The sequence below is a fragment of the Myotis yumanensis genome, unplaced genomic scaffold (assembly GCF_028538775.1).
Source record: "Myotis yumanensis isolate MYYU_CA2020_CCGP unplaced genomic scaffold, mMyoYum1.0.hap1 SCAF_3, whole genome shotgun sequence".
In the NCBI taxonomy this organism is placed as follows: Eukaryota; Metazoa; Chordata; class Mammalia; order Chiroptera; family Vespertilionidae; genus Myotis; species Myotis yumanensis.
This window is the reverse complement of record NW_027223754.1, coordinates 45,314,061-45,340,454: the sequence shown is the minus strand read 5'-3', so window position 1 is coordinate 45,340,454 and position 26,394 is coordinate 45,314,061. Positions and strand designations below refer to the sequence as shown.

Below are 26,394 nucleotides of genomic sequence, written 5' to 3'. Positions count from 1 at the left end.
ATTTACATTTAAAGTTATTATTGAAAGGTACTTGTTTGTAGCCATTTCTTTTTTTTGTGTGTGGCTGTTTTCTTTCTGAGCTTGATATTTCTTCTTTTTACACCAGTCCCTTTAGCATTTCTTGCATGGCTGGCTTGGTGGTGATAAACTCCCTTAGCCCTTTTTTGTCTGTGAAGCTTCTTATTTCCCCTTCAATTTTGAATGATAGCCTTGCTGGATAGAGTATTCTTGGATTCAGTCCTTTGCTTTGCATCACTTTGTAGATTTCCGTCCATTCTTTTCTGGCCTGATGTGTTTCTGTTGAGAAATCATTTGATAATCTAATGGGAGATCCCTTGTATGTTACTTTCCGCCTCTCTCTTGCAGCCTGTAAGATTCTCTCTTTATCCTGAACATTTGCCATGGTAATTATGATGTGTCTTGGTGTGGGTCTTTTCGGGTTCACCTTGTTTGGGACTCTCTGGGCTTGTGTGACTTTTTTCTTCCCCACCTCAGGGAAGTTTTCTGATATTATTTCTTCGAATAGGTTTTCTAATCCATGTTCATCTTTCTGTTGTTCTGGCACCCCTATTATTCGTATGTTGTTTCGTTTCATGTTGTCCCAAAGCTCCCTTAGGCTCTCCTCCTGTCTTTTAATTTTTTTCTCCATTTGCCGTACAGTTTGAGTGTGTTTTGCTTCCTTGTCTTCTAATTCACTAATTCGGTCCTCCGCTTCTCCCAGTCTACTGTTGATACTTTCAATGGAGTTTTTTATTGAAGCTATGTCACTCTTCATTTCTTCTTGGGACTTACTTAAGTTGTTGATTTTTTCATCTGTTTCTTCTAGCTTCTTGCATAAGTAGTTGAGTTTTTCATCTGTTTCTTCTTGCTTCTTGAACATCTGGTGCATGTACTCTAGGAACCTTATTCTGAATTCTTTTTCCGTCATGTTGCATATCTCTGTCTCACTTAGCTGCTTTTCTGGCGAGTCCTCCTTTTCTTTCCTTTGGGGGTTTCTTTGCCTACCCATGTTTGATCTCGCTGACATATGTAGATGTTGAGATGTTCAGTGGCTGCTCCCTGGGTGGCAGGGGCTCCTTGGGTTGTGGTTGCTGCTCAGACGGTTGCGGTAGCAGCTGCTTTCCAGTTGGCAGCAGCTCCTCTGGTGGGTGTTGTTCACAGCTGTGTTGGCTCTTCTGGCTGGTGGGGGGAGGCTTCACGTACAGCTGCTGTTCCACAGACAGAGGGTGTGGTGATCAGGAGGCTGTGGTGATCAGGAGGCTGCGGTGATCAGGGGGCTGCTGTTGCTTGGATCTGCTGCGTTGATTTAAAGGCACAAAATACAACAGAGCAAGGCACATCGTACCAGGCACGGTCTGGGAAACGCTCCTCTCTTACCAGCACTGCATGATCTGGGTAACGCTCCTCTTTTATGGGCACTGCATGATCTGGTCAGTTCCTCAGGATGCCCCCTTTAGTCTCAGTTCTCCGCAATCACAAAATCCAAATCTCAAATCTCCTGGCGCCAGCAAACCCGCGGAACTCCTTACCCTGGTCAGGGTCTGTGTCTGTCCCAAGAGACGCGGCTGTCTGCCATGCGGTCTCCCTCCGACCCTCTGGGCTCAGGTCTGGCAAACTTTCCTGCCCAGATCCCTGGTTTTTAACCTTTCCAGGGGAGGTCTGCCCTTCCCGGCTGCAAACCGTCTCACCAGCTGAGTAAATTTGCCAATTCGGGGTGGGTGTTATTAGTTTCAGCTGCTTACTCCGTTTGCTCCGGGACAAGACCTGGGACGCGTCTGCCTATATCGCCGCCATCTTGCTTCTCCCAAATCTTCTTGTATCCTCGAGAACTCCTTACCTCTCCTCAGACACATGTCCAATGCTGTGTTTTCTTTTATTTTATATTTTTATTTTTATTATCGTCTTCCACTGCTTGACACGGACTTTTCTTATCTTTGGGAGTCTAGGTGAAGTGTCTGTCAAGAAACTTTCATTTTTCAAAATAGATGTAATTGTTTTGCTTGGTACCACAATACCTCTGTTCTTACAGTTTTTTAAAAATAGAAATGAGTTATATGATGCTTCACATTTAGATATTTTCATACTTCTGTTATTCCATCTATTATATTGTGAACTCATTGTACTCAACCATGTAATTATAGTGCCTTGAACTCAGTAAATATTTATTGAATGAATGATTTTATAGGGTCATTCATTTCTTTCAAATCTTGCTTTTAATCCTTCTTATAAAAGTCACAGGTTCTCTAGTGATGAACACTTCCCTTTTATAACAGAAACGCCTTTAATCGAGTATTTTTTTACTCAGAAAAATATCTGTGGAGGAGAATGAAATGATTTTGACTTTAATAAAATAGTTAGAAAATAATTTTAACCATAAAATTCAATCAATAAAGCCCATTTAAGAAGAGCTACTTTTTTAAGTTTGTGGGTAATGTGGAGTGATGTGAGATATTAATTTGGCCCTCATGGAAACTTAATGTTTAGTGAAGGAATTAATACAAATAAAGTTAGAAAATACAAACATTTGGAAGGAACAGTAAGAACAATGAGTTCCACCAATTCTACATGAACTTGGTTGAATGAGTGAACTATTTTGGTCCACATGTCATAGTGCTAAGAATTGGGCCCTGGTGCCAATGGTCAAGGTTAGAATCTCAGAACTGCCACTCATATTTGCCTGGCTGGATTGTTGAGCTCTTAGCACAGAACCTGGCACAGAACAGACACTCTTTACATTGTCTCTGCTATTGATCTTAGATGGCAGTTTCATTCAGTCATCTTAAGAGTGCTCTATGCCAATGTCACATGTAGAACATTTGTAAATTTGTAAAACTTAATTTTATTTCTGGTGTTATTTTAAAGTTATAAATTTTGTATAATTAGCAGTATCAACTAGAAGAGATCAAGTACTGTTCTTCAGTGTCTAAATTAATCATATGAGCAGTTATTCTTCAAGCAGATATTGTATCATACATGTCCAACAGCCTCTTATAGTATTCAGCATTAATAAAGCAGTGAAGACATTAATCAGTGATGGTATCTAGCTGATTTGCATGAATTAATTAACACCAACAGCTACACCAAGCTGCAGCACATCAGCACTTGGGAAAACCATCACTCCCAGAGAAATAAGGTAGTGAGCCTGCAGAGTGGAGGTAGATTCTATCTCCAAACACACATCAAGGCCATCCTTTACAAAACACTGGTGACAACGTGGAGCCAAATGCATGGCTCTGAAGCAGAGGCACATCCAGGAAAATGTAGTGAATGCAAAGTCATTTAGTTATAGCAGTGGTTCTCAACCTTCCTAATGCCGCGACCCTTTAATACAGTTCCTCATGTTGTGGTGACCCCCACTTTCATTGTTACAAATTGAACATAATTAATGCATAGTGATCAATCACAAAAACAATATGTAATTATATATGTGTTTTCCAATGGTCTTAGGTGACCCCTAAAGGAGTCGTGACCCACAGGTTGAGAACCGCTGAGTTATAGCATTAAGGGATTGTCAGGTGTTGATATTTCAGCGATCATTGAGATTCTGTTTCAGAACTATATTACTGATAATAAGTATTGTTATTTTTGTAGTCTTGTTTTATTTTTTCTCAATCCAGTAAGTTCTTTTTATTTGAATTAAGGTATAAGAACAGGAGTGAGGGTAATAAAGAAGAGAATATAGAGACCCATTCTTATCTACAAATTTATGGAGAATTAAGTAAAACCTTCACTTGCTTATTCTATGTGAAGACCAACCCTGTTCAACTGGCAGAGATTAACTTAATCTCAGTTTTCACTCACTCATTCATTCATTCATGCTTGCATGCATGCATCTATTCATTTACTTACCCAGTAAATGTTATTGTGAGTTTACTAGCCAACTGTTACTGTCTTGGGTAGTGGTAATGCAAGTTGAATATCCCTGTTTTCAAAGTGCTCAGAGTCCGAAATTTGGTGCTTTGTGCAAACATATTAATCACAGACTGAAAATTTACGTCTTAAAATTGTGATGCTTGGGAGTGTGCTCCAGGTTTTTCCTGAAGGGAACTTGAGAAGTTTTCAGAGGAAAGAAAAATTTAGAATAACTGAAATATGGGCTTGCATAGCAGAATTGAGAAGAAATAATATTCTAGAGAGTGGGAACACCATGGTAATTACTCTTCATATTTGCTAGATTTAGTTTCTTCATTCATTTGCTATGCTGAGCTTGGTGCCATTTTTGATATTAGTTAATTTATGTAGTTGTATTGGGGAGGGGTGAAGAAGGGCAAGGGGAAATGTAGGAGGGAGCATGTTGCTTCTTCTATCATTGAATAAATTGCGCAGTCTTCATACTGGCAGATGTTTGAACATTGACTCATTTAGCTTGTTCCTATCAGCCTCAGGGGGCCTTTGCTTCTTTATAGCTTGTGAATAACTGGGAGCCTCAGGGAGAAAAAGATTGAGACATGCTTTGGCCAATGGCTATCCTTCATTGGCCAGTTGGCATGGCTTCTTTAGCCAGATCCAACAGCAATGAGGGCTTCCCTTGATATCTATAAATGGCTGATTTTTTGGAACATCACATAAATATTAACCCTAGTAGATTGTTCACTTGGCAAAATGACCAGAACAAGATTATATGAACAATTTTAACACCCCTGCAAAGCTTCCTCTTATGAAGTTGGTTTATTCATACAAAAATAAAATATAATTTATTCAAACTTCTGAAAAGGAGATAAAAATTGGGTCACTATATATTTTCCTCTGTATTTGAATACAGAAAAGTGTTAAGTAATGTGTTATGAAGGCCTCTTTATAAATGTGGATGGGCTGTGGGAATGCTGTGGGAACATTTTCTTTTCTGGCTAATAGTGTGTTACTATTTTAAGCATTACATTTTAAAATGTGTTCGATTGCCCTAGCTGGTTTGGCTCAGTGGATAGAGCATCGGCCTGCAGACTGAAGAGTTCCAGGTTCGATTCTGATTAAGGGCATATGTCAGGATTGCAGGCTCGATCCCCAGTAGGGGGCATGCAGGAGGCAGCCAATCAATGATTCTCATCATAGATGTTTCTGTCCTCTCCCTCTCCTTTCCTCTGAAATCAATAAAAAAAAATTTTAAAAAATAAAAATAATGTGTAGGATATGGTATGAAATACTATGTATTGATTGACTTCCGTTGTTTTGATTATAAAACCTTTAATTTGTATTGATAAATGAGGAAAAGCATATGGTCCATCTATTTCTGGGCCATTCAACTGGGCTGGTTACGCTTTAGTTATATTTTCTTTCTCCAATGAATTTCCATGTGAATTAGAAGACATTGCTCAATCTCTGGTGTGTTGTTTAAGAATAGCATTTTGTATCCAATGTAATACAGCAAAGTAATTCAGATAGTGAAATGTTGATATTATTTGTGTATAGTTTAACTTGATAAAAGAATAACGTGATTGCAATGGGGCTGAAAGTCATAAACAGCCATTATGCCCCACACAGGTTCAGAGAGATCTTTAGCCCACTAGGAAACATACAGATTGAATATAATTTCTGCAGTTGAACTTGTCTGCCATTAGAGTCCACTTTTCAGTGTGGGCTGAACATTCATAGCAGAAGCTACAGATAGAAATTTATTTGTGTCAATCCCAATCCCATTCCTTCTTGTATATTCAGGGCATAGACTTTGGTGAGGGGAAAGCAGAATGCTGTAGTGGGAAAACCTAGGCTTTGACATGACATAGATTTTGGTTCAATTTTGGTTATATCATTGACTAGCCTGTGAACTTGGACATTTATTCAGTCTACTTGAACCCTGGTTCCTTAATTAATGTCGCATATGATTGTTGGGAAAATCAAATAAGTTAATATAGCCCTGGCGGTGTGTTCAGTGGTTATAGCATCAGCCTGTGCACTGAAGGGTCACAGGTTTGATTCCCAGTCAAGGGTTGCAGGTCAGGGCACATGTAGGAGGCAACCAATCGATGTGTCTCTCTCACTTTGATGTTTCTCTATCTCTTTCTTCCACTCACTCTCTTCCACTCTAAAAATTCAATGGAAAAAAATATCCTTGAGTGAAGGTTAAGAAAGAAAAAATAAGTTAATTCACATAAACTATCTAGGACAGTAAACTGGTACAGTAAGTATATATTACTATTACTATGATTAGTATTATTATTATCAGCAGGAATATCTATAAACATAAATTCTCATGAGTTTTTGAGCATATCAAATGTAAATATCTAACCCATGCCAATAGCTTTCAGCATAAAGCCCAGTTGATGATAAAACTTGGATTGATGAAGAGTGTGGGCCAAGTTTTCAATGAATCAGAGTAAATGGAATAGATAAATTTCATACTATTTGTAAAATACTTAGGTAATATAATGATAATGGAATTATCAATGCAGAGTTAGGAAGAATGCCAGCTCATTTTCTGATCCTAGGGTCCAACTGGGGTGAAAGAAGAACATTTGAGCAGGCATCATGGGTAGGGTCTACAGGATTTTCAATTAAGGTAAAAGATGAACTTTATATACAAATAAGGGTTTGAAAATTAGGGGAGGCTGTTCAATACCCTTGAAAGTGATTTCACAATGCACAGTAAAAAAGGGAGATGTTTGTTGGGACTTGTTCAGAGAAAAGCAAACACTGCCATCATAACAATGTCATCATCACAATGCTACATCTTGGAAATGACTAAGGACAATGGGGCCCTGAGGCATAGTCATTGCAACCAGTGCATGGCTGACAAAGAATTCCTGCTGACTTGTCTGCTCATAAAGTTGGGAGCCTCCATCTTCAGGCATCTGGCTTTCACAGTGCCCTACTTACTTCTCTTCTAGAAAATCTCTGTAGAATCTTCCCCATTTGTCTGGTCCTGCCTCCTTTTGCTCTTTTCTCTGATTCAAGGAGTCTCTGGCTCTATACTTAAACTTCTACATGGGTCTGAGTTCCCCATAGTTTTGGTCATGCTTTGGTGAATATTGGAACTGTTAAAGACAAGTTATTCTGATACTAGTTAAAGTAGCAAGATCGATTTTATTGCACCTACTGCAGTATAGAAATGAGCTCCACTCCAAATACAGCAAAGACAGATGGGGATTTATGGCCAATGGGCAGATGAGGGGGTCAGTAGATAGAAAATTACTAAGATGAATTTGATTAGGTATCAAGGATGAGTGGGAGATTCTCGCTAAGCTGGGCTCAGCAGCCAAGGACAATAGCTAGTCTAGAAGAGGGCTCAAAAGACACCGACTAAAATTTGGTCAAGGAGCCGTTCTTGTCTCTTCAGAGAGGCGCTGCTCTCTCTGTTTTAGCAACTTATGCTGGCTGAGAACTTCTCCCCTCACCTTTGTTCCACCCCTCCAGTCTTCATTCCTGAACTTTGGATCCTCAAAACCCACAATAGGATTATTTTCTACTCCCTATTTAAGATATGAGGTTGGGGTAGATGATGGGGCCATTATTCAGATACTTTATAGTGCAGCAGTTCATGAGGTGAACACACCTGGGACACTCTGAACCATCTAAATAAAAAAAAAGCCCGGGGGGCGGAGGGTGGTGGTGGTGGTGTCCATGGCTTCTGTACTTTTTTTTTTTTTTACCAAACTTCTCCAGGGATGCTAATGAGTATCCTGGGTTGAGGGCCAAAGACACATAAGGCTTCCAGGTCAGCATTTGTTGGGGAACTCAGTTTACTGTCATTTGGGGATCATGAGTGGTGATTGTTGTTAGGAGAGTCATGAACAAGAAACTGGCATTCTCTCAACTAATTGGGATACTCTGCTGAGTAACTTATTTTTTTCTGGGCTTGAAGCTCCTGCTGTGCTAAGTTGAGTCTTAGTTTGCAAACACGTAGGTGACTAGTAACAATCATGTCTCTAAACTTTGAGAAGAAGGAGCAGAAAGTAAAATCCTCATTAAATATATATTGTAGGCCAACTGAGCTCATCAATGATATGTTACGCAATTTAATCTCCCCAAACACCTTGTGCGGTAGGCATTATTATTTTCTAATTATTAGAAGAGGTTAATGATTTAAGGTGACAGAGTTAGTGAGGGAGACTGAGACTCTCTCTTTCTACTGTCTAAAACTATGCCACCTCTATCCTTGAAAGAGCCACAGAGACACTGTGAAGGCAGAGAGCATTCAGCCTCTTCTTATTTCTTGAGTATTATTTCATCCTAAATGGTTATGCCTTTTTACACATTTCTTTTCTCTTGTTCTAGTCACGTTGTCATACATTAGAGCTCACAGATGTGTTATGGATGACTTAACAACTTTTTCTCCTAAGCTTTCAGATTGCATTTCATATCGAAAAGCGTTCCACTTTAGGTTTTTTCCCATGTTTCCTAAATGACTTTATCAAGCAATCTACTTTTCAGATTTGTTTTTATTTTTCTCGTATTTTTCTCAATGTGCTTATCAAGCAACAGCTTTCTGTATCCCATATGCACTGAACTATATTAGAAAATAAAACATTAAAACCAAAGCCAGAAAGTACAGATTACCAAAAGATTAAGATAGTCATAAATGTGCTTATTTCCTATGTAAATGAATGGAGGGTTAGTATGTTCAGTTCAAAGTATGTTAAAATTATTAACAAATAGAGTTTATAACATGCAGTGCATAGTACATCACTCAAAGAAATCATGCAGTTGGGTATTGAACAGTCACATTCCAGTATGTAGCATTGAATGTCTTTTGTTAAAGAGTACAAAGTAGAAACTGAATATCAATCAAAATAGTTAACTTTTTCTTTTTTAAATGCTCACCCAAGGATATTTTTTCCATTGATTTTTAGAAAGAGTGGAAGGGAGGGAGGAAGGGGAGGACGGGGGAGAGACACATTGATTGGTTGCCTCCTGCACTGTTCCAACTAGGGCCAGGATCGAATCTGCAACCCAGTTATGTGCTCTTGACAGAGAATCAAACCCAAGACCCTTCAGTGCATAGGCTGATGCTCTAATGGCTGAGCAACTCTGGCCAGGGCAGAAAATAGTTAATTATTTTATAGTAAAAAGTTGAAATGTGGATCCAGCATGTGATGAAAGGTGATAATGAAAGAAAATGCTACATTTCAAAGCTTTTGCTATTAAGGTGACCTAGGTATTTTCTTAGTCATTTCTGATAGTTTTGAGTGGGGAAATTCTCTTTATTAGCCAACATATAATTAAAATAGGGATAACTTGTTTTATTCATTCTTTTGGTCGATCTTGAATTTATTCAGAAAAATCTTTTTTTTTTTTAACCTGTTTTTGATGGATCTGATGACCTGTTTTCTTAGAAAAGATTTCAGAGAGGACATTGGAATATAATAACTCTCAATTTTAAGGGCAAAGGTAAACAGGTTTAATACCTTATCATAGGAAATACACTTGTTAAATATTTCATATAATTGATCTAAGATTTCATGTCAAATAAGTCGTATTTCCTTGAGTGATATAAAATTAATATTATAAAACATTTAATTTACTTAAGATTCAAAGGAAACTAAATTCATTGAATTATGGGATTAAAGGGAATTTCGTTAAGTCATTTAGTTTCTCCTTCTTTTTTGAAGTTCCACATCAAAATATACTACATATTTGAGAGGCTAATCTTTGTGACCCTTTGGGATCCTTAGTATATTTTCTAAAGTGAATGTTTGTTTTTATTTTCAAATATGGGTGTCCCCTACCAAACTTTAAGTTCCAATAGGGAAGAGAATATGCCCTTTCTTTACTATATACCTAGTGCTTATAATGGGGCTTAGAAGAGCAATAGTGAAGCTTAGAAGATCAGTGGTGCTTAGAAGTTCAATGAATGGTTTTGAGTTTTATTTTTTATTTCTGTTTTGATTTAAAATATTGCCAGTGAAAGAGGTATCTTAACTTTCTTCGGTAACCAGTTGTAGAATTCTGCTTGTATTTATTCTAGTTATCCTGAATTGGAGAAAAAGAAAGATTTGACAGATATATATTTTTAACATGACATTATATAAATTATAGTAGTAGAGATGTACTTCATGGTATGGGTGGAATTATAGCCACATGTTTGCCTAATCAACTTAAATCCTGTCTGCCAAAAGTGATCATGTACTCTCATTGTTACTTCACAATTATACATTAATATGTCATTATCTGGCTCTTCAACTAATTCAGATTTTATAATGAATTAAATGGGAAGTAGGATGAAATTTATACTTGCTTAGTAATCTTAACCACATAGGAAATTCAATGGTTACATAGAGTGCAAGGGGAAAAGTTAAAAATATCCAGAGTAGCCCTAACCGGTTTGGCTCAATGGATAGAGCTTCGGCCTTCGGACTCAAGGGTCCCAGGTTCGATTCTGGTCAAGGGCATGTACCTTGGTTGCGGGCACATCCCCAGTAGGAGATGTGCAGGAGGCAGCTGATCGATGTTTCTCTTTCATCGATGTTTCTAATTCTCTATCCCTCTCCCTTCCTCTCTGTAAAAAATCAATAAAATATATTTAAAAAAATATCCAGAGTAATTTTAAAAATAATCATCATAATAAACGTACTAATTACAAATAATTTATAACTATGCATGAAAAGATACACAGGATAAGTGTGAGGGGCTCTTTCTCTTAGCTTCATCATATTAACCCAGGATGAGTTTATGTATATGATTGAGGATGTTTCCACAAAACACTGTACAAATGTTATAAACCAAACTTACCTCCTGATTAATTATTAAGTGTCATGAGGCTTGAGTATGGTAAACTTTTATAATAATATTCATTTTAATTGAGAAATATTATTGTTAGACAAAAAGTTGCTGGCAGGCATACATTATACTTTTGTATCCACAGTGACTGAGAAGTAATTCGTTCATAGTAAATCCTTTGATAATGGTAGAAACAGTTGCACCAAATTTAAAGAAATGGATCTATAGCTATGTTTAAGTTAATTGTTGAAACTTTGGTACAGATAAATAAGACTTGATGCCGTTTATAATCATAATTTGTAATCTTAGTGTTTCTTTATGGTATTTGAGAAATATAAGGAAGACAAAGTACAGTACTAGGTTTTCAATGCAGTAAAATGTTTTAAATGTATTTACTTCTTTACACTGGGAATACTGGTGATCATTGACTAGTTATCGTCCTAAACACTTCCCTGTGAGAGATTGCTGGTTCATTCATTCAGTTAGTCATTCATCCGGTGTTTAACTTAATGAGCATTTATTAAATAGATACTGTTGTGAGCAAAATACTGAACGGAACAATGGATGAATTTAAGTATTTTCCTCCTTTTAAACAGACCTTAATTTCTTTTCAGAAGACTATGGATCTTATAGGTAGAATATGCATAAATATTTTTTATTTACAATATAAGCAAGGGTACTTTTGAAAAACTTTTAGAAGGTCTGAATGTTATAAATTATAAATATTATAAAATGTTAAAAATCATAGAGCAAACTTTATAATTTTTAACTATCTGTTTTCCCTGAAGAATGACTTTAAAACAGCTATTTCACTATTAAGCCTATTATATAAACATAAGGATAATTCATAATATTGGTAATTCTTTTGGTTGATATGACTATACCCCTACATGCTTGTTTTCATTTCAGATGACTGATTCTAATAAGATTACATATATCAAATGACTTTGAAACCACTATGTTATTATAATATAATTTGTAATATATATTTTATATGTATTTTCTAAATTAATGAAGCCTTTAAGTTAATGATATGATTTATATTGAAACTATAATTGGTACAGGCAATCTAAATATATATGCTTATTATAAATTCAGTCGTATACAAATTTACTTGGGAAAAAATATATAGGATTATAGTAAACTATAACTATTTTCTTGATGCCATCATTTTGATTTTTGAGTTTTTATAAATAAATATAGGAGAAAAACAAACCTCTGAATGGTTGGACAGTCATGTGGGGATGTGATTTATTTAGTAGTATTTTCCTTGGTGGTTCTTCTTTACTTAGATATACATTCCAAAGTAGATATGAAGACACACAGGTCCAGTTTTGCCTGGGCCAGCCCTGGTGTATACTTATTGTGTCATGTACTTTATTAAGAGCATCAACTTGTACTCTCAAAAGTGACCTGGTTAAGATGCTGAATGATATTGTCACCACAGTAACAGCACATTGTGAGAGGGTTGTTTGTGTGAGAACTAGCTGTTAATGTTGACAGGTCTCATCTAGATTCCTAGGAATTCTAACTTGACCAGTTACCATGGTGAATAAACCTTTTACAGAGTCTTACAGGATCATAAATCCCCACTCCTATCTTCCTTGTGAATGGTCATCTGGCCTCTGCTTGGATAACACGTGTGACCAACGTTAAACTATAACCTCCCTTTGCTTCTGTGCCCTTACATGCTCAGGAGAGAGAAGAAGCTGCAGAAACCATATAAAAAAGACAGTAGCTAATTGTTCTTCCAGTTAAGGAACTCCTCCAGGCCTCCTCTTTCTTCTCCCCACTTTCTTCCAAATCCCTGTTCCCATCAGCTGTGGGTTTTGACTCCCCCTTATTGAAGAATCTGTAGATGAAGGTCCATCTTAATAGGATGGGTGCATTTGTCAGGGTTCTCCAGAAAATATATATCTGAGAGGATTCATTATAGGAATTGGTTCACTTGCTTATGGAGACCAAGAAGCCTCACAGTCTGCCCTCTGCAAGCTGGAGACCCAGGAAAGATTGCGGTGTAATTTAGTCCAGATCCGGAGGCTTGAGAACTGGGGCTTGAGAACTGAGTTCCAGAGTTTGATCGCTTGAGAAGGGAGAGAGGGAATTTTCCCTTCCTCTGCCTTTCTGTTCTGTTTGGGCTCTCAAAGGATTGGATGAAGCCTGCCAACATTAGTGTGGGCAGATCTCTTTACTCAGTCTACTGATTCAAATGCCAATCTCTTCTAGGAATTCCCTGACAGAGCCTTAGCCCAGTCAAGTAACACATAAATGAACAGGAACAATGACCAAGAACAGGATCCCCACAGGGGCACTGTGGAAACATGGGGAAGACATTTCTGTGTCACTGTAGCTGAGTGGGTGCCATTGGCTTATAGTGGTTAGGGATTAGAGTTACTTGACTTTCTGTAATGCACAGAGTTGTCCCTTATCAGACAAGTCTTTTGAATGCTCTTGAAAACATTCTTGTCAATGAAAAACCAGTATGATTTTCTGAGTTTGGAAGCTAACTCTATTATACATTAAAAAAAATTTTCCCCATGGGCAAGAAGCAGTTCCTTTATAGCCAACTAGTGGCGGATAGCGGTGGTGGAATATGCTTGTGGATTTTTTAGAAATGCAACTACCATTTAAATTGGGAAAAGACTACACTTGGTTGTGTTCCATATTTTACCAAGCAATATTCACTATTGCAACAAATCATACTACTGCTGGCTAAGTAGTTTTTGATACTTTTGTAGCTGATATGACATACTGTGCCCATTAGCCATTGTAGCTGTTCTCTCATTATTTTCATGCCCTTCTTGTGAAGTCTGGTCTAAGCATTCACATGCTGAGCTACTATTTTAGTACAAACAAATTTTACAGACTGTAGAGTCATTTTCTATTATAGTTAGTACATTTTACTGATTTAAAAAATTATATGTGAGTAGTTAGGTTATATTGTTTATGAAATTTCTTTCTTTTTTTTTTTAAAATATATTTTATTGATTTTTCACAGAGAGGAAGGGAGAGAGATAGTTAGAAACATCGATGAGAGAGAAACATCAATCAGCCGCCTCCTGCACATCTCCCACGGGGGATGTGCCCGCAACCCAGGTACATGCCCTTGACCGGAATTGAACCTGGGACCCTTCAGTCCGCAGGCCTACGCTCTATCCACCGAGCCAAACCGGTTTTGGCTATGAAATTTATTTCTGATATAAAAAGGAGTTGGTGAGTCTCAGAGAGTTAAGCACCAGTGTACAGTATCATTATTGCCTAAGGAATCCAGATGTTGCCTTAGCCATGGTCCTGAAGCCGAGGCCTTCAGGATCAAACAGGATGGGGCAGTGCCAGCTAGCCCTCATTGTGTCTGTGTAGGAAATTTATCCCCCTGGCTTTGTCTGGACAGCTTTATATTTCAGATAATTCTTTTGCAGGGAATGTAATATGGCAGACTGCATCTTCTGCCCATTCAGTTTCCTTGTGGAGACATGAAGAAAAAAGCAGCATTTCCTTTCATGTGATGGTTCTTTGGGTATTTGACCGGCATCCAGTTTCTTCTCACAAACCTCTTATGAGTGTTTTCAAGGCCCTGACTCATCTTTTGTCATGAAGGGAGACTCTTCCTTCAGACACAGGACATCATACTTCTATTATCATAGAAACAACGCCACTGTTTATTTATTTGTTCTGGTCATGCCACAATGGTGTTGACATGCATTGCTTTTGAAATCAACCAAGCACTACAAAGCCTAACTGTGGTTAAGCTCTACTTCCTTCAGATGTTTTATGGTTAATTTTGTGATGCTTGGAACTCTGTAAAAAACTGCATAAATGGTTCCTTGTACACAAATATCTACGTAAATAGAGAATGATGTAGCCGTTGGCCCATAGGCAGCACTGGTGGTCTGGCTCGAAATCCAGCCTGGATTGCCAATAGGGTGGTGAAATGGTGACCAAATCCAAATCTAATGCAAATTCGTGATGCGGGAGCAAAGGATCCACCTTTCCAGAGTTCTCACTTGAGTATGTTAACTATTGCGGGGTCAGGGGTAGGAAGGTCTTTGGGGTGGTCAGGTAGATGAGCAGTAACTCCTGTTCTGGGACAAAAAAGAAAGAAAAGCTAAAGAGAAAATGGGTAGCCTACTAGAAGTCTGGTTGAAAGTTATGTGGAATACTTAATAGTGTGAGTAATAAATAATTCATTCAGAAAGTTACTTTGCATTAGAAAATACCTAAGCATTCTAATTATATAGTCATTTCCTATCTATCGTATGTGAAATTGGCAATACTTCAGAAAACCTTATAAAACTTTATAACTTCTCTGTCTCTTTTCCCCCCTTGATACAGAGTCTCTTAAAAAATAGTCATTTTTCTCTTTGGTAGATTTGAATTCTTTTCTTTTGTTGAATTGTTTCCTTTTTTGCTGCTTTTTACTTTTCAGCATATTTTCTCATTTGTTTGTAGCAAAGTGTCAATAGACCCTGAAAATGGGGTACACTCACATCCCTGTTTATATGGTGTGCAGCCAAAGGGCCTTATCCTCAAGCCAGTGTCCTTTTGCGTTGAGTTGCATATGTATACCTATTGCTTCCTATTTTGATTTTTAATTATTTAAGCAAGAAGACTGAAACATTAAATACCAATGGCTTAGTTTTTATTATTATTATTATTATTATTTTATAACCCTATGCCTTAATCAGACTTGACATAATTCCATATAGCTTGGTGACTTCTCTGACAAGCCCAAGGTATTCTCCCATCATTATATAACAATTTCCTTCTCTAATTTGATAACTTGTGTTAAGTACTCAAGTCAATGTTTCTATACTGAGCCATTTATTAAAAGGTGTTCATTGTGAATAGCATAGTCAATTAAATGAAGAATAATTTATTTAGTTCAGCACCTTGAAATCCTTAGGCAGTATAGAATACTGCAGAAACGTAACTATTGTTCCACTTGATGGTGTGTGATTTTACCATCTCTAAAACCCGTGTCCAAGTAGATTTACCCTGCCAGTGGATGGTTTAATTTGATTTTAATGATATCCTATTTGGCTTATAAACCATACTGAAGCCATTTTTGCCATGCAGTTAATAATGTAATTTAGTCTATGATGGTATTAGGTGATAATGAAAGAAGATTGAGGCATAACCATTTTCATATTTAATAGAGAAGCAATGTGGTTTAAGTAATGAAGTTAGAAAGCCAATATGCCATTGTCAGCACATGTTAACTCTATTTTAGAGATTCTTTTTCAGATCTAAGTAAATATAATTTCTAATGCCCCCTATACTAATTTATCTGTTAGATGCTTTGCTATTTGTATTTTTGGCACAGTAACTTCTAAGATCATTTATTGACACAGCCCAAGAATAAAAACAACCAGCCAACTGAACAAACAGAAACTAAGAACCGATAAAACCTTTGAGGCTTGAAACTATAGAAATGAAGTAGTATTTCTTTTACTTGAATACCTATTCATTATTTAAATGTTAAACAATTAGCAACATTTGTATCTTTTTTTTTGAAGTAAGGTGGGAAATTTTTTCATCAATTTCTCAACCTTTCATGTGAATATTAGAGATAACTTTAAAGTGTAACCATAACATAAAGCAGCATGTCTTTCAGCACTTTTATGCTCTTTTTAAAACATGCTTTTACTGAATAATTAATACATGTCAAGGCACTTCAGTGTGGAAATAGGAGTTTGTCATTCACTCAGTATAAACAGTTTCTTGTGTATATTCCCTCTCTATTTTTTAGTCATATACAAGCAAGCATACATACTGGTATAACAGAATTTTATCCTCTAAGAATGAGATAAGAGAGGGGATTATACATAAACTGTTCTCCAACTTGCTTTCTCACAAACAATATACAGTGGGAACTTTTCTGTACCAGCACATGCTTCATTCTTTCTAATGGGTTCCTAGCATTACATTGTAGGTATGAACTCCTTGCTTGTCTTTATTTATTTTTTATATATTTTATTGATTTTTTACAGAGAGGAAGGGAGAGGGATAGAGAGCTAGAAACATCAATGAGAGAGAAACATCGATGAGAGAGAAACATCAATGAGAGAGAAACATCGATGAGAGAGAAACATTGATCAGCTGCCTCCTGCACACCCCATACTGGGGATGTGCCTGCAAACAAGGTACATGCCCTTAACCGGAATCGAACCTGGGACTCTTTAGTCCACAGGCAGATGCTCTATCTACTGAGCCAAACGAGTTAGGGCTTTGTTTGTCTTTACATTGTTCTTGATAGTTTTCCCAGTTGTACAGCAGATCAATTAGATGAAGCAAAACCATTCCTGGAGTTTGTGTTGTCAAGAGAACTCTATTCTGGTTTTCCTTGCTCTAAAATGTCTTTTTGTCATTGGCTCTGATGTCGTCACAGATGGACAAAGAAAACTTGGAGGCAAGCTAAATTTCATAGAAGAATGATTTGTTGTCTGTTATGGCTTGCTTTTTTTCACCAATGATTTCTTCTCTTTGAAATAACACAATGTAATGAGTCAAATAGAGAGTTGACACATGCTTTAGAACCAACCAAGCCATTATAGGTGAGACTGGTCTTGAAAACAAATCCAGAATCAAAGTGATCACATAAATTAAGCATAGTAGCCTACCCTCTTTCAGTGATCATAGTTTTTAGCAGTTCATGAGTATGAGGGGTAAAAATATGGTTGGGTTAAGGATTAGGAAAAGTTGACCAGGCTGGGGGTATAAGCTTAGTGTTTACAGTCTCCACATGGCATTCTTGTGTTTTTCTTGCGTCACTGTATAAAATAAGAGGATTTAATTTAGGCGATCAGTCTTTTGGTATAACAATTGGACTATGATTCAGGAGATCTTGGTTCTCTTGAACCTTTAGTGACTGGTAAAGCTGGTTGGGCATGACAGCATCAGCTGGGCAGTAGAGTTCAAGGCACAAATTGTAAAACAAGGAGGGATGTTTATCATGCTATACACCAAGTCACTGTGGAGAATTAACTTTACTTATAGTTCTGTTTTCTAAGGAAATGATAAAATTTATTCGTGGAAGAGAATAAGTCAATAAAACAGTGAACCGGTGAATGGATTAAAAGCCAAACAGTTACATGGCTAAATTGTTTTTTGGATACTCAATTCTGAAGTTGATGAGAACCTAGACTCATGTGTGGTGACAGTAGAAAGAGAAGGAAGACTATGCGAGATTTACAAGTTGAAAACCAGAATATTGTCTGTTTGTAGAAAGGAAAATGTGCTTTCACTTATTGATTATTTGGTGGGGTAGGAAGGGAAGGGACTTCTTTATTAAATATTTGTCCCCTTTAAAAAAACAAGTTATAAGTTATTTGATATTTTGATATCCAAATTTTAAAGCATTATGTACAGTTAAAAAACAACACTTTTAGTTTTAGTTTCTTGAGAGAACTATTTTGTTTGTTATAAACATATTTCTAGTCTGAAATTTTCTGAAGACTAATTTTTTTCTTGTAATCAAAAGTGAATATGGTCATGTTGTGGAGAATTATCAACTTTAATTACAGTTCTGTTTTCTAAGGAAATGATAAAATGTATTCTTAGAAGAGAATCTACACTAATAAAAGAGAAACATGCAAATTGGTGTCACTCCGCTATGCCTACCAGCCAATCAGATGAGTATGCAAATTAACCCAACAAAAATGACGGTTGATTTGCATACGCAGGCACGGAGCAAAGATTGAAGACAACTAGGACGGGAGGGAAGTAAGCGGGGCATCGGAGGCGGGAACGAAGCCTGCCTCAGCGGTTTCTCCCCCTTCTCTGCTTCTCTCAAGCCACAGGAAGCCCTATTCTTGCAGGAATCTTCCTGCAATGGACCTCTAGTAAGTATATAAAATACCCTTATTTGTTCTGAAGCAATTATATTCATTATTTATTTTACATTAAAAATTAGTAAATTATTAGCTATTGAAAATTGTACTTACAACCAATTAATAGATAAGAGTCTACATATCCAGTTATTTAATTAGTGAATAACTATATTTTTCAAAAGCATTTGAAGTGTAAGTTATTTATTTTCAGAGATTTAAGTAAATCATAAATAATGTTCTTTTCTTTTTTTTTAATCCTCACCTGAGGTTATTTCCCCATTGATCTTTTAGAGAGAGTAAAAGAGAGAGGGAAAGAGAGAGAGAAACTTCGATGGGAGAGAAACACATTAATTGATTGCCTCCTGCATGCTCCCCAGTCAGGGCCCAGGCTGGGGTGGAGAGGAACCTGCAACCAAGGTTCGTACCCTTGACTGGAATCAAACCTGGAACCCTTTGATCCACAGGCTGATCCTCTATTCACTGAGCCAAACTGGCTAGGGCATAAATAATATTCTTTATACAATTTTACACCATTTCACTAAGACCAGAAATATACCTAATATTGGTGGCTAGGAAGTTTTAAAAATGCATACTCTTTTATAACATATGTTTAGAATATTTATTTGAGAAAATATTTCTTCATTTATTTTCACTGTTTATGTAATCAATCATTGATAATGGGTGTTTGAGAGATGTGTCTCTCTTTCCTTCTCTCTGTTTACCACTTTTATTGCAGGCACGTTGTTGATGACATATATGAGATATTTGTGCAAATCACCTTTCCTGGTCTTCTAGCTAAAGTGTGTACACATGAGAAAAAAAAGAAAAGAAAGACGTTAACATTCATGAGTGTGCTGTTGCTTATTCATGATCAAAATAATTTCAATCATGTCATTTCACAAGGGTGTCCTGCTTTACACCCTTAAAGACCATCAAAATTTTCAACCTATGCTTAGAATATTGATTATACTCGATTTACCTTCTTTCTGCATCCACAGTGTATTGCAAACTATACTACATGCCCAAATTCATTATTAGAATTGTTTTTAACAAGGTGTTCCAGGCTACAACCTTCAGTTGACTAAAATTTTTAGAGGGGAAAATATTTTTTATTTATGTCCTAGACCATTACCAAAGGGATAGTCCATTGTTCAAATATAGAAATAAAATCAACATTCATCCCTATGTTGCTTAATATGGACATGTGTCATTATTCATTAATGGTGTAGCTTTCATAGGCTAAATCAGGTATTTGAGACATGACGATGCTTAATATTTTCCTGATCTCAAAGAGCTCATGAACAGTGTTGCAGAAGGACAATGAACACATTTTGTGGAGTAGGATGAGTGTTGTTAGGGATAATGTAAAAACATGTTCCAGATCATAGAGGAAAAGAACCAGCTAGAGTAAAGTAGTTGTCTATGCTGTACACTATTGTCTTCATTGGGAAACAGCAATTTTTAAACCACATTATTTCTCTAGTAATCACTGAATAATAATTAAAAGAACCATCTCTTTAGCCCTTATTACATTCTAGGCAGCTGAAAATATTTATTTGAATATCTCTTTAAGATTGGCACTCTACTAAAATATTATAATCTTATTAAATAATGTCACCTCAACAAATTTAATAAAAAATAAAAATCTCAAATATCCATAAAATCAAATAAAGTTGTATTCAGTGAAAAATAGTAAAAAAAAATATTTTAATTTATTCAATTATAGTTATAAACCTTTTCCCTTGAATTGGTAAGTAAAAATCTTATATTATTAGGAACTCATGGCTTAAATGTTTTATTGTTCAGCATATACTTTATGTTCTTCTTTGCTTTTGAGAAGGTGTCATATCTTGTTTTCATTTAATTTCTACAACATATTCACTGAGCTCTCTTCTGATCTGCATTTGAGGAGCAAGCTACGTTAATACTTTGAACCATTCTCATTAGCAAGTCAGTTTTGACAGCACCTTCAAGTATTTTGACCTGCATAATAAATATTAGGGGAGGTTTAAAAATGGAATAGGACAGGTGGTCCCTGTTCTTATTCTTTATACTATTAAAAATTGACTTTTAACATATTCATGGGATAGTTTATACATGGTCCTGCATTTAGAAATAAAATTCAGATTTTAAGAATTATTTCTCTTGCATTTTTTTCCTATTAAAATTTGAAAATTACACATAACAAGTCATTTAACACTGCCAAGCATCCACTATAATTTAAAATATTTGATAAACTCATTGAGAATCTAAATGATGTTCTGATCAGAAGAAATGACAATCTTTGTGAGTAGAAAATTTGGGAAAACTATGCTTTGATTAGCAGGAGACCTTCCATGCTTCTGTGTATATTGCTCAAAGTTGCCTTACCTAATTTGATAACTAGGCCATACTCTGAACTCACAATATGTTTTTGGGCAATGTAAACTCGCACATCTTTTCCTTTGGTCATCTCAAACCCTAAGTTTTTAAGAGAGACATACATTTCTGTTTTCCTTCCTTTACAATTTATTTATTTTTTAGTTGGATCTATGAAAGCTTTTACTTTTAAGGAAGGGAAATCTCTGTGGAATCAATACTGACCTTCTATAGCCTCTTCATTTGCTTTTTTATGGACTCTACCTGGACACTGAATGGGATCATGTGAATTGGCAGTTGGTTTTATTAAAATTATCAGTGTAGAGTGAAATGCATGGAGTAGGCCCAAACTTTGATTTAAATCCAACGTCAGGTATTTCTTTGTGTTATAAAGCTAGTCTTTTTTTTTTTTTTTGGACTTTCCTTTGGCTGTTATTGTGCTATGATAAGTGCAGTTGCTATTTTAGCACACTATAAGAGATTTCTTTATAACGATATAGAGGATACAGGATAAGTGGCGAGGAAAACCACTTACTCTTAATACCTTTTGTCATTGTCATGTCTTCATGTTCCATCATACATGCCTTTTCTCCAATGAGTTCAACTGTTTTATGTGGCATTGTCATTTTGCAAGGGAGTACTAGCAGGGAAATTTCTGATGGATGCCAAGGAGATGGAATAATACTGTATTTTGTAGGTGATTGATAGGTTTGGTCTCCTGAATTGTAGAAAGTGAACATGTAGAGGACAGCAGCTCATTGAGGCTCCTCTCCCATCCCCATTACTACATAAATATTAAGAAACATTTTAGATAGTTCAATTGTTTGTAAATATGTGCCAGTTTTTTGTTTGTTTGTATTTGTTATTTGAGGCTTATGGAACACCCCCTGTCCCCCCCAAAAAAGAAGCAAATTCTTATTTTAAATTGGGATAGTGAATGGACAATATGACTAATAGGGTGCTTTTCAGTGATACAATCCAGATACCTTGATTTAATTAGTGGTAACATATTTTCTGTCATAGAAAAAAGGATCTTTTTAAAAAATAATTTTTTATTGATTATTGAGAGAGGAAGGGAGAAAGATAGAGAGGTAGCAACATTGATGATCTGCTGCCTCCTGCATGCCCCCTACTGGGGATCTAGAAAGCAACCCAGGCATATGCCCTGGCCAGGAATTGAACCATAACCTCCTGGTTCAAGGGGTGAATGCTCAACCACTGAGCCACACAAGCTGGGTGCAAAAAAGATCTTGAGATTCCAGTCAAACATGGCAGCTTGAGCTTCTGCTCCCCACTGAACACATCACTGAAACTAAAGGAATGAAAAGGATAGAAACACCCATAAAGAAAGAGAAGTGGAGAAGAGATAAATGGGTTGGAAATGCCTTGAATTTCTGGGTAATATGAATTAGAAGGAGGGATTACTAGAGCATAAAGAGTTGAATACCTGGGTGCTTGCAAAAGAAGGTTCCAACAAGCAGGAACAAATGTACTGTTTAAAACCCAGGAAAAAACAGGAATTGGCAATATTAGATACTGCAGAAGCTGGGAGTGAAATATGGGCAAAAACAGGGAGTTTTTTAAAAGTCTAAATAGAATATGTTATGCTCCTCAAGCCCCTCTCCCCTGTATAAGCAGACAACTAATTACTGCAATGTCCCTACCCTTAGTCAGAGATGAGATTTATTCTATGGAGGCATTGGACTAAAGCAGTGGTTCTGAACCTTCCTCATGCTGCGACCCTTTAATACAGTTCCTCATGTTGTGGTGACCCCAACCATAAAATTATTTTTGTTGCTACCTCATAACTGTAATTTTGCTACTGCAAATAATATGTAATTATGTATGTGTTTTCCGATGGTCTTAGGCGACCCCTGTGAAAGGGTCGATCGACCCCCAAAGGGGTCGCGACCCACAGGTTGAGAACCACTGGACTAAAGTGATGTCGACATGGGAACACCATGCCCAATTGTGTTATCTCCAATAGCATTGGCAGACAATCCTATACCTCCTGAACAGGAGATAAGTGAAAGCTTATTTTCCGGAGAAACTGGCTCTCCAGAAAAGATCTACACATCTTTGATATTTGAAGGATCAGGTCCCTGCAGTGAAACCCATTTGTCAGTAAGGTGCAGCCCTTGCCCATAGCATTCCTAGTCAGTATCTTATTTTCTCAATCATAAATATATCCAAGGATTATCATGTATTTGGAGTATATTCCAACAAGAAAGAAATAAGTTACAGCAAGGGGCCTGAAGTACTAAAAAGGAGCTTGGAGAAGCTAAGTTAATAGTTATGGGGCAGAAAAAAATTAAACAAAAAAGAAAATTAACTTAGAGAAATAAGAGGAGACAGTACATCCATGAAAACAAAGTAATGTTATTACAAACAGAACAATTAAAATAAGACATTATGTGAAACTTAAAAAAAAGAAAGCAGAAATAAAATTAGTCAACAGAAAGGTTTGAACATGAAGGGAATATCCTAAAAAAATATAACAAGTAAACCAGATTATGCAACTGATAGTGTTTTCATTAAAAGAGCCGAGACAATGTAAAAAATACATTTTCAAAGTAATAAAAAATTGTTTCAGAACTGGAGTATGCAAGCTCCACATTCTAAGTGTGAACCAAGTTAATGGAGTAAAAAGCCGAGATATTATCATGAAATTTTAGAACTCTAGGCATGAAGACCAGATGCTAAAACCTTTAAATGAGAAAAATAAATGTGTTGTATACAAAGGATTAAGAATACAAGTGACATAGTGTGTCTCTGTGGCAGTTTGGAACCCGGAAGTAAAGGAAAATCACAGAACAATAGTTATTTGCCAGGTCTAGAGGACAATCAATCCAAATTGAAGCAGGAGAATTGAGGGCTCCAGGACAAAGGGATGGTTCTGACCCTGGGTCACCTTTATCTTTTTTTTTTTTTTATTGTTTAAAGTATTACGTATTTCTCCTTCCTCCCCCATTAACCCCCTCCCCCACCACTCCCAACCCCAAGGGCAAGCTTCCAGTGCCCCAGTGTTGAGGTTGGATGGTCTGTTCAGTGCTACCTTGTCTCCGGATCTATTTTTGTTCATCAGTTTATGTTGATCATTATATCCCACATATGAGTGAGATCATGTGATATTTATCTTCCTCTGACTGGCTTATTTCGCTTAGCATAATGCTCTCCAGCTCCATTCATGCTTTTGCAAATGGGAAAAGTTCCTTTTTTTATAGCAGCATAATATTCCATTGTGTAGATGTGCCACAGTTTTCTAATCCACTCATCTGCTGATGGGCACTTAGGCTGTTTCCAAATCTTAGCTATGGTGAATTGTGCTGCTATGAACACAGGTGTGCATATATCCTTTATGATTGGTGTTTCTGGTTTCTTGGGATATAGTCCCAGAAGTGGGATCATTGGATCAAATGGGCGTTCCATTTTTAACTTTTTGAGGGAAATCCATACTATTTTCCACAGTAGCTGAATCAGTCTGCATTCCCACCAGCAGTGGAGGAAGTTTCCTTTTTCTTTACATCCTCGCCAGCACTTGTCATTTGTTGATTTGTTGATGATAGCCATTCTGACAGGTGTGATACCTCATTGTTTTGATTTGCATCTCTCAGATGATTTGTGACTTTGAGCATGTTTTCATATGTCTCGGCCTTCTGTATGTCCTCTTTCGAAAAGTGTCTATTTAGATCCTTTGCCCATTTTTTGATTGGGTTGTTTATCTTCCTTTTGTTAAGTTGTATGAGTTCCCTGTAAATGTTGGAGATTAAACCCATAACTGAAATAACATTGGCAAATATGTTCTCCCATGCAGTGGGCTTTCTTGTTGTTTTGTTGATGGCTTCTTTTGCTGTGCAGAAGCTTTTTATTTTGATGTAGTCCCATTTGTTTATTTTCTCCTTAGTTTCCATTGTCCTAGGAGCTGTATTGGTAAAGATATTGCTATGACATATGTCTGATATTTTGCTGCCTATGGAGCCTTCTAAGATTCTTATGGTTTGCCATGGAAACCCATATCTTAAGTGGCTTTAAATATTGGAGAGTTTATGAAGAGTCTAGGCCTGTGGTCGGCAAACTGAGGCTCGCGAGCCACATGAGGGTCTTTGGCCCCTTGAGTGTGGCTCTTCCACAAAATACCACGTGTGGGCACGCATGTACAGTGCAATTGAAACTTCGTGGCCCATTCGCAGAAGTTGGTATTTTGTGGAAGAGCCACACTCAAGGGGCCAAAGACCCTCATGTGGCTCGCGAGCCACAGTTGCAGTTTGCCGACCACTGGTCTAGGCAAAGGAAATAAAGAGAGGTAATGATTAACTCGAGGAAAAATATAAAGTTTTACCAAAAAAAAAAAAAAAAAAAAAATCACAGTGCGCTATTTGGCTCAACAGAGAAAACTTATAGTCATAACAATGCAAATACTTCCAATTATCTTAACAAAAAGTTGAGTTATACATGTGCTTCAGGAAAATTGACTCTTAAGAGGTGTGCCTTCCTTTGTTTTTACTAAGGAATAAGTTCCCAAACATAGTTTTAATTACATTTTAAGGTGATTCTCTTAAAGGCCTTAACTTTTTCGAATTGAGCTATTAAAGATAACACTTCTCAAAGGAAAGGGCTTTTATTCACGAGAGAACAACAATTAATATTAGTAAACTACTGAAATCAGTTTGTTTGGGGAGGGAAGAAGTATTTTGTAGCAGGTAGACATTTCAGAACGGTATTACAAATATGGACTGAGAGGTATTATTTATGTGACAATACTGTGACTTTCACAAATAGTAATAACCATATTGGAAAACATTTCTGGAAAGGACATACATACACCCAAACCTGATGGTATTGATATTATTGTAATTGACCCAGTTATTAATTGACAGGAAAGGAGCAAGGGAAGGCCAGGTAATATAGGCAGGCTATTTGTGCCAGAAAGCTATAGTTTAGCACTCTCCAGGTCTGTTCCCCGCATATCTTAGGGGAAGGGACTGGACAAAGAAAGAATAGACTCATGGCCAGTAAAATCTAAATGAAGTAGAGAGGGTGATTACCTTCAAGTCACACCTGGGAGCAGGCCATTGTCCAGAATAGGCTTGGCCACTGCGAGGATCCGAAATCTGAGATATATAAATTTCTGAACAAAGGAGCCCTTGCCCCTTCTCTTGCCTTTGCTGCTGGCACCTGTCTCATAGCTTGTGGGGCTCTCACACTCTGTACTGACCCACGTGGTCTACGGCCATGTAGACCCCACAATGGACTAATAGACTAGAATTAGTCTGATGCTGTATGTATTCAACTACATCATGGAACTGAAATTTTGGACACTGGTTTTGCTCCTAGCTCTGCTGATACCCCAGCAGTACATTTTCCAGGACTGGTTTAAGGGAAATGGGACTTTGGAAACTGATGGGTATAACTCCACGCAAATAAAGCTTTTTACCACATCTCATTCTCCTATGGGGGCCTCCGGAAATGCGTATTCCAGTGGTGCCCAAGGACCCCACTCCCACTAGCAATAGAGAAATTTCATCTGTACTATTCTCTGATAACAGTGCTTTATATA

The 26,394-nt window shown here is 36.9% G+C and overlaps 1 protein-coding gene across 2 annotated transcripts in view; it reads left to right on the top strand.

Annotated features, from left to right (window-relative positions):
• The window catches only part of GPC6 (glypican 6), a 1,116,910-nt gene that overhangs the window by 66,725 nt on the left and 1,023,791 nt on the right, over positions 1-26,394 (top strand). The window lies entirely within an intron of this gene.